The sequence below is a fragment of the Neovison vison genome, chromosome 4 (genome assembly GCF_020171115.1).
Source record: "Neovison vison isolate M4711 chromosome 4, ASM_NN_V1, whole genome shotgun sequence".
NCBI classification, from domain to species: Eukaryota; Metazoa; Chordata; class Mammalia; order Carnivora; family Mustelidae; genus Neogale; species Neogale vison.
In genome coordinates, this window is record NC_058094.1 from 147897591 (window position 1) to 147907703 (window position 10113).

General features: G+C 36.6%; 1 pseudogene; it reads left to right on the top strand.

Moving 5' to 3' along the window:
• Positions 1-4823: 4823 nt before the first annotated feature.
• On the top strand, positions 4824-5583 carry LOC122905401 (annotated as a pseudogene).
• Positions 5584-10113: the final 4530 nt, after the last annotated feature.

The following is a 10113-nucleotide window of genomic DNA, read 5'->3' on the forward strand; positions in this document are numbered from 1 at the left end:
TAAAGCAATTCTAAAGCTTTTGCTAGTGCTCAATATTGCCAAAAATGGCTGTTAAAGGCTGATGGTTCTACTACTTAAAAGGGTAGCTGTGGTGAGTCTCACATTTCTTACACACAGAAAAGAATCTTGGCATGGTTTAGAAGCAGGAGGATGTACTAAATGGATATTGATATCATTCATGTTACATTGTAAACACTTTCTCCACTGTGAATGGAGTATTCAGAATAGGTAATATTGTTTGAGAAAATATTCTCTTTTTTTAATAGGAGTCTGGGAGTATTATTACTAAAGATTGATATATATCTTCAGATGGGTTCCATGTAAAGGTGGGTAAGTGTGTGTGTGCATGTGTGTGTGTGTGTGTGTGTGTGTGTACATGGCACAACACTTGGTGACCAGGAAGAATGAGAAGGGATTTACCACTGACTGAGAGACCTTGGCCTCTCAATGCCCATTCTGGAATGTTCTTCCATAGTCCACCTGTTCCTAATCATGGTATTATTACACACTTGCTAATTTAGATTTTGAGAATTATATTACTACAAATTATCATGCTCAGTTTGCATTGCTGAGAGAGAGGGCAAGAAGACATGTTTAGCTTCCAAACCTAAAGGCTATTACTCCTTCCTTATAATCTCTCTTGACAATAAGTCAGCAGAAGTGTAATTTTAAAAAATCTTCACTGTTTTTATACTACCACTCTTTTAATTCCCCACAAAAACAACCGAAGAATATAGTAAGTAACCAACTTCAGTTAACTTCTTGGTGGCTAATTAAAAGAAGTCACAATGTAGGAATTTCTTTATTTATTTTTAAAGATTTTATTTATTTATTTGCCAGAGATCACAAGCAGGCAGAGAGGCAGGTAGAGGTGGGGGGTGGGGGGGTAGCAGGCTCTCTGCTGGCAGAGAGCCTGATGTGGGGCTCCATCCCAGGACCCTGGGATCTTGACCTGAGCCGAAGGCAGAGGCTTTAACCTGCTGAGCCACCCAGGCACCTCATAATGTAGGAACTTTAAAACCATTAACAAAATATGACATTATCCAGCTTCCAAAAAACTTATGGTTTCACATGATGATTCCTCACAAGTTAAAGAAAATTGTTTTCCTGTCTCAAAATCATTTGTTTTATCTCTCTTCTTTCAAAATAAAGAGATAAGAATACATAGAAGAATACATAAAAAAACAATAGTATCTATGGGTAAAGAAGGAAATACTTTGCATGCCATGGAAGCTAAACATTCTTTTTTCTACCATTTGTTCTATATATGAATGACATGTACCTGTACATGTTCTCTGTATCTGTTTTCACATCAACAAAATCAGAATAATAATAGTATGTGCCTCAGAAGTTGTTTGGAGGTTGATATTAATTCATGTATGGAAAACATTTAGAATATAAATTCTTTATTAATATTTGTTCCTATCATTTTCTTAAATATAGGCATAGAAGGGGAATTGTCTTTTGATCTACAGATCCTTAACATTATCTACATTCCTTTTTTAAAAAAATATTTTATTTATTTATTTGACAGAGAGAGAGATCACAAGTAGGCAGAGCCATAGGCAGAGAGAGAGGGGGAAGCTGGCTCCCTACTAAGCGGAGGGCCCAATGCTCAATCCCAGGACCCTAAGATCATGACCTGAGCAGAAGGCCGAGGCTTAACCCACCGAGTCACCCAGGCACCCCCATTGTCTACATTCCTAAGTAAATGCCTAGTAAAGTCATATATTTATACACTTTGGAAGAGTTTACATGCAATGTGAATTGTGGTTCTGTGGAAATTTGGAAATTCAAGGAAATATATCCTTAAAATTATAGTCTTTTGGGGAGGAAATCTCCCCCCCCAATTTTATTCATAGTTTCTTAGCTATCTGGCTTTTTTCTTCTTTTTTAAATTGATTTTGGCCATTTAATTTTTTTCTGGAAATTGTGTATTTCATCACTATATTAGTTTGCAAAGGCTGTCATAACAAAGTAGTAACAAACTGGGTGGCTTAAACAACCAAATTTGTTTGTCTCACAGTTCTGGTAGGTTAGAAATTTGAATCAGCAGGGCTGGTTCTTTCTGAGGGCCATGAGGGAAGCATCTGTCCCAGGTCTCTCTCCTTGACTTGAAGATGTCTGTCTTCTTCCTGAGTCTCTTCATATCATCTTGCCTATACTTATCTCCTCTTCTTGTGTTGTTTTATTTGTAAGGGCACTAGTCATACTGAATTGGGGGCCCATCCTACCCAGTTTTGGCCTCATTTTTTTTTAAATTTTTTTTATTTTTATTTTTTTTTTCTTGGCCTCATTTTAACTAATTTCATCTGCAATAACCTATATCCAAATAAGTTCACATTATGACATGCTGGGGAGTTCCGAACACATGATTTTTATGGGGATATAATATAACCCATAGGAATTAGTAATGTCAAATATTTTCTTATTGTGTTTTAAATAGTGTTTTAGTATTAGAAAGTCTTCCTTATTTTTATCTGATTTCTAATTTATTTAATACATTTGTAATCATTTTCTCATAGAGTATTTCAAAAGTATGCAAAAATAGGGAGAATAGAATAAGGAACTGCCATGTAACTATCACCCACTATCAACAATTATCAACTCATGACCAATCTTTTTTTAAAGATTCTTTTTGAGTGTAGTTGAAACAAAATGTTACTTTTGTGTCTGATGTACAGCATAGTGATTCCACAACTTTGTACATTATGCTATCCTTACCACAAGTATAGCTGTCATCTGTCACCTTATAATCCTGTTACAATTATCATTGGCTATATTCCTTAAGCTGTACCTTTGATTCCTGTGACTTAGCAACTCATGGCCAATCATCTTATATTTACACTTCTGCCCTCTCCAGTCATATGCATTTTTGAAGTAAATCCCATGTATTATATTATCTGATAATAGTTTTACATTTCTAAAAACATAAGAACTTTAAAAACATAGCCACAATAGTAATATACTTAAAAATAAACAATAATTTCTAAATATCATCAACCATGTAGTCAAATAAAATTTCATCAAATGCTGGGAAAAAATGCCCGGCCCCTGCCACTTTCCTCCATCCTTCCTTCCCTTCCTTCCTTTCTGTAGTTCAGAAGTCAGCAAACTTTTTTAACGTAAAGGACCAGAAAATAAACATTTCCGGGTTGGTTGGCCACATACAATTTTCATTGTATATATTATTTTATTTACTGTTATAAACATTTAAAAATGTAAAAGCCTTTTTAAGCTTGTAGACTGTAAAAACAGGTCACAGACTGGATTTGACCTACAACCTACAGTTTGCAGACTTCTATGTAGTTTGCTGTTTGAACTGGCATTAAGATCTATGTTGTATTGGTTTGAGATTACATATGCATGAGATTTATTAGAGTAAATGCCAGTGAGAGAGAATAGGAAAGAAACCAGGACTGTCTCAGAGTACCACCAGATTGCAATGCAGTTCTAACTGTTGAGGGAAAGAGAAGTGGGGAAGATTGGGTAGAAGAGTCCTCTGGGACCTCAATTATTCTAATATTGTTTCACTTTATGATATCCCTGATCTCTTGAATCCACCCCTTCATGAACCAGTAGTTATTTATCTTTTCTTACCATCCTTATTTTCCATCATATTGTCTTCTATATAACTCACATTTCTTCCTCGTTTATCCTAGCAGTTAGAGCCTCTATTTTTTATTGCATCTCAGAAATAACATTTTTTATTTCAACCTGATTTAGGTTTTAGTTCTTTTATTTCTCCATTAAGGGATTCTTTAGTGTCTCCTATGGTTTTTTCAAGCCCAAAGAGTATCTTTACAATTGTTGTTTTGAATTCTAGTTCTGACATTTTACTTACATCCATATTCATTAGATTCCTGGCTGTGAGTTCTGCCTCTTGTTCTCTTTTTGGGGTGAGTTCTTCCATCATGTCATTATGTCCAGAAAAGAATAAAAAACAAAGGGAGGGAAAATACAAATAGAGCAGCAGTGATACCCGAAAAATGTATACTACACAAATCAGAAGAGAACAGAACCAAAAAGAAAAAAGAAAAAAAACTGAGAATAAAATCAAGCAAGAAATAGAACATAACAGACAATAAACTGGATCCTGAGTATTTTGGTCTGTTAGAAGAAACTAGATTCCAAAATAGGCAAGAAAGAAAACCTCAAAAATGTTTAAGTGTAAAATGAAGTTTAAAATGAAACTTGAAGGTGTAAAAGTGTAAAAATGAAATTTAAAAAAAGACGTAAAAATAATTGATAAGATAATAAAATAATTGAAAAGGAAAATAAAATATAAAACTGAAGGACTAAAAAATAATAACTATACTGAAAAAATACACACTACCAAATCAGAAGAGAACAGAAACCATTAAGATAAGAAAAGGGAAAAAAATGGGAATAAAATCCGACAAGAAGTTGAACAGAACAGAACAATAATCTAGATCCAGAGTGTATTTTCGTCTGTTTGTTAGAAGAAACCAGATATTAAAAATAGGCAAGAAAGAAAACTATATATATATATATATATATATATATATATATATATATGCCTATTTTGGGATCTTGCCTATACTTGACTATATTTGGGATACACACTCACACACACACAAATGTAGTTGAATACAATGAAATGAAGCCAAAAATGAAATATATATATATATATATATATATATTTATAAACTGTAAGTGTAAAAATGAAAATTTAAAAAGACAAAAATAATTGAAAAGACAAGAAAATAATTGGACTCCACTGGCAGCCCCCGCCAGGATTGTGCTGCACTTACCACCAATACCACTTACTTACAGCCACCACTCCACCACTACCCTTTGGAATGGCCAGTAGGGGACCTGCTTACAGCCTGAGCTGGGAGGTAGAGCAGAAGATTGAGAAACAGTAGGATGCAGACCTGGAGCAGATCCTGATCCAGTGAATCACCACGCAGTGCCACAAGGATGTGGGCTGGCTCTAGCCTGGGTGGGAGAACTTCAGAACAGGCTGAAGGATGGCATGGTTCTGTGTGAGCTCATCAACAGGCTGTATCCCAAGGGACAGGCCCCAGGGAAAAATATCCAGGCCTCCACTAGAGCCTTCAAGGTGCTGGAGCAGATATCTCAGTTCCTGCAGGCAGCCAAGCACTGTGGCATCCACACCATTGACATCTTTCAGACTGCAGACATCTGGGAAGAAAAGAACATAGCCTATATGCAGTGGATGCTGATGAACCTGGGTGGACTGCTGGTAGCCCAGGGTAAAGGGCTTTTCTCTGGGGATCCCAACTGCTTTCCTAAGAAGTCCAAGGAGATCCTTGGAACTTCTCGGACAACCAGCTGCAAGAAGGCAAGATTGTCATTGGGTTGCAGATGGGCAGCACTACTGGGTGTCCCAGGCCAGGATGCCCTGCCAGATCCTCTGATCCTATCCCAGCCCTGTTCCTGCCCTTCCATGAATGGTATATATATGTTTTAGCAGTGACATTCCCTGAGAGCTCCTGGGACTTTCAGACTCCTTTCTGCCAGAGTGGGGGCCTGGCCTGGACTGGACTGCCTCCTCTGGGGGTGCCCAATGGCAGGTTCTCTCCTTGTGCTTATTAATACATTCCCTTCTTTAAACCCCTCCCCCGCAAAAGACAAGAAAATAATTGAAAAGTGTAAAAATATAAAACTGAAGGACTAAAGAATAATAACTATACCAGAAAAATATACATTGCACAATCAGAAGAGAACAGAAACCAAGCAGAAAAGGGAAAAAAGGGAATAAAATGGAAATAAAATCAGACAAGAAGTTGATCAGAACAGAACAATAAACTAGACCCTGGTTATTTTGGTGTGTTTGTTAGAAAAAACTAGATCCCGAAATTGGTCAGAAATGGAAAATAAAATAAGATAAAATAAAATATATTTGAATACAATGAACGGAAGCCAAAAATGAAAAATATATAAACGGCTAGCGAAAAAATGAAAATTAAAAAATAATTGATAAAGTAAAATAGCTGCAAAGGATAATAAAATATTAAAAAGGATTAAAGAAAAATAAGAAAAAACCACGAATGCTGTATACTTCTTTCCCCCAAAGCTGGAGTTTTACAGTTTTGTATGATTGGTAAACTTGGTATTTGCCAGAAGTTCCCGCTGGTCTTCTAGGGGAGGGGCCTGTTTCACTGATTCTCAGGGGTCTTGCCTGGGAAGAATTGCGCCGCTCTTGCCAGGGGGCTTAAAATGGCGGCGCTCCGATCTCTATCCCAGGAGCTTATTTTGAATTCCCCACTCTTCAGTGAGCCCTCACAGAAAAGCAGTCAATCACTCTTGTCTCTCTAGTTTCAGACTGAACTCTGTGTTCATCCAGTCTGTGCCTGAGCATTTTTACCTCAAGCACGAGACCCGCTCATGAGTCTCCAAACTGTAAACAGACTCTTGTGGAGTGTACCGGGACTGCACCTCTCAGGGTAGGGAAGGGGGCCTCACAGCAGTTCTGCTTTTTGCTGGGCCTCTGCTCAGAGAACTTTCCCCTTACCATGCAGGGGTTTCTGGTTTATGGCAACACCAAGGAGAAAGAAGCACCTGGTCTAACTGTTGCAACCAGCTTTCCTGCTCCAATGCCTGGAACTCTGCCATACTCAGAATGAGGGTGCTCCTTGTTCTTTTTGTGACCCGGGGGATCCTGAGACCATGCTGTCCCACCTGGGATTCTGCCTGTTGGAACCCTCCTGAGCACCATTCAGGTAAACTTATAGAAGTTCCAACTTTGCACTCTGCTGTTTGTAACATTTTCAGTAGCTGGCGTGTGGAGGCTCTCTACTCCTGTGTTTTATCTCCTGATGTTATCACCTCAGATTCACATCTCTGCATCTCCTATCTTGCAAAAAGTTTTTGCTTTTCTATTTGTAAAATTCTTTTCTCAGGTATCTGGTTTATTTTCCAGGTTTTCAGAATATATTTAATAATTATCTAGCTGATTTCCAGGGATCGGACAAAACTGGGATCCCCTACTCCTCCATCATCTTAGAAGGTCTCAAATTCTCCTATCTTTTGCCAGTGGGAGCTTGTTCAAGTGGGTTAGTAGGTCATTTTTGGAAACAATTTTTAAATCAAACTTATTAGATATTATTTATATGTAAGATTATGCTCACATTTTACTTATTCAGTTTGATGAACTTGGACAGTTGTAAAAATCCATGTGACAACTACCCCAGGCAAGATGTAGTACATTCCTTTTTTATTTTACACTCATATACATGTTTTCTTTTACTTATTAATTTATTCTTAAACTTAAAATGTCATATTAGTTTCAGGTGTACAATATAATAATTCAACAATTCTATACATTACTTAGTGCTCATCACAATAAATGTACTCATTTTATCTATTTCACCCATCCCCAGCCTACCTCTGGTAACCACCAGTTTTTCACTGTATTTGAATCTGGCTTTTTTGGGGAGAGGGGCCCTCTTCTTTTCATTTGTTCATTTGTTTTGTTTCTTAAGTTCCATATATGAGTGAAATCATATGGTACTTGTCTTTCTCTGACTGACTTATTTCACTTAACACTCTCTAGATACATCCTATACTTTCTAGATACATCCATGTTGTTACAAATGGCAAAATTTCATTACTTTTTATAGCTGGATAATATTCCAGTGTGTGTGTGTATGTGTGTGTGTGTGTGTGTGTGTGTGTGTGTGTTTGTGTATTTCTGCTTTATTCATTCATCTTTGGATGGACATATGGGTTGCTTCCATATTTTGGCTATTGTAAATAATGCTGCAATAAACATAGGGGTGTACATATCTAGTCAAATTAGTGTTTTTGTATTCATTGGGTAAATACTAGTAGAACATCTGGATCAAAAAAATAAAAAAAATTTTATTTTTAAATTTTTGAGGAACCTCTAATTTTTTCCTCAGTAACTGTACAAGTTTGCATTCCCACCAGCAGTTTATAAGGGTTCCTTTTTCTCCATATCTTTGCAACACATGTTGTTCCTTGTGTTTTTGATGTTAGCCATTCTGCCAGATGTGAGGTGGTATCTCATTGTGGTTTTGGTGTGCATTTCTCTGATGATGAGTGATGTTGAACATCTTTTCATGTGCCTGTTGACCATCTGTATGTCTTTTTTGGGGAAATGTCTGTTTATGTCTTCTGCCCATTTTAATTGGATCATTTGTATATTATATATTTTGGATATTAATCCCTTACTGGATATATCATTTGCAAATATCTTCTCCCATTCAGTAGCTTGTCTTTTTGTTCAGTTGATATTTTCCTTTGCTGGGCAGAAGCTTTTAGTTTTGATGTAGTCCCAATAGTTTATTTTTGCTTTTATTTCCTTTGCCTGAGGAAACTATCTAGAAAAATGGTGCTATGGCCCATGTCAGAGAAATTACTGTCTGTGCTCTCTTCTGGGGTTTTTATAGTTTCAGATCTCACATTTTGGATTATTTCTGTGTTTGGTGTATGAAAGTGGTCCAGTTTCATTCTTTTGCGTATAATTGTCCAGTTTTCCCAACACCATTTGTTGAAGACACCATTTTTTTTCCATTGCGTATTCCTGCTTCCTTTGTCATAGGTTAACTGACTATTTAATATGGGTATATTTCTGGGCTCTCTCTTGTGCTCCATTGATTTACATGTCTACTTTTGTGCCAGTTCCACAGTGTTTTGATTATAGCAGCTTTGCAGTATATCCTGAAATCTGGGATTGTGATACCTCGTTTTGTTGTTCTTTTTCGAGATTGCTCTTGCTGTTTTGGTCTTCTTTGTTTACACAGAAATTTGGGATTATTTGTTGTAGTTTTATAAAAAATGCTATTGGTATTTTGATAGGGCTTGCATTAAATCAAGATATAGCACATTTCTATCATCCTAGAAAACTTCCTTCTACTCCTTTGGAATTAGTCAGCCTCCCTCAACCTCAAACAAGTACTAAACTGATTTTTAACACTATAGATTCATTTTTTTAGTACTAAAAATTAATATAAATGGAATTTTACTATATGTACTTCCTTATGCCTATCTTCTTTCACTTGTTATAAAATTTTAAGATTCATCCATATTGGGGCGCCTGGGTGGCTCAGTGGGTTAAGCCGCTGCCTTTGGCTTAGGTCATGATCTCAGGGTCCTGGAATCGAGTCCTGCATCGGGCTCTCTGCTCAGCAGGGAGCCTGCTTCCCTCTCTCTCTCTCTGCTTGCCTCTCTGTCTACTTGTGATTTCTCTTTGTCAAATAAATAAATAAAATCTTTTTAAAAAAAAAGATTCATCCTTATTATATGTAGGTAAATCTTTTTTTTTTTAATTGCTAAGCAATATTGCCTTGGATGAATATATCCAGATTGCCTTCATAGTCAATTGGTGTTCCATAACCAGACACTCCCTACCAGATCCTAGTAGTACACCAGAAGGTGTTTTTCAAAAAGTCTATAATTCTCTATTTCATATAGCACTGTTGCTCTAGGAACCACATAATCTGAAGTATGAGTCTCCCATTAGGTCTAGTCATAAACTTCACACCATGTCTTTTTCACCAATGATGCTTTGAATTCCACAGAGTCTGTAAGGAGGCATCACAGCATAAAGATTTATTTAAACCAAATTTATTTTGGGATAATTCATAGTAAGAAATGATACAGAGATTCTGTGCACATTTTAGTTTCTCTCAATGATATTTCTTTCTTTCTTTTTTTTTTTTTAAGATTATGTTTATTTTTGAGAGACAGACAGAAAGAGAGAGAGAGCTGGGAAGGAGCAGAGAGAGAGAGACAAGCTCAATATAGGGCTCAATCTTGGGACCCTGAAATCATGACATAACCCAAAACCAAGAGTTGGATACTCAGCTAACTGAGCCACCCAGGTGCCCCTCAATAGTAACTTCTTGCAAAATTATAGTAAATATACAGGGTATTATCATTCATTTTGTCAAGATAAAAACGTTTTTATCATCACAAAGGTCTCTCATGTTGCCATCCTACAGTCACATCCACTTCTCTCCCACCCCCCATCTGGTCCTTAAGTCTGGGCAACCACTAATCTATTCTCCATTTCTAAGATTTTGTCATTTCAATAGAGATGTGTAAGTGGAAATATATAGTATGAAACCATTTGGTATTGACTTTTTTTCACTTTCTTTA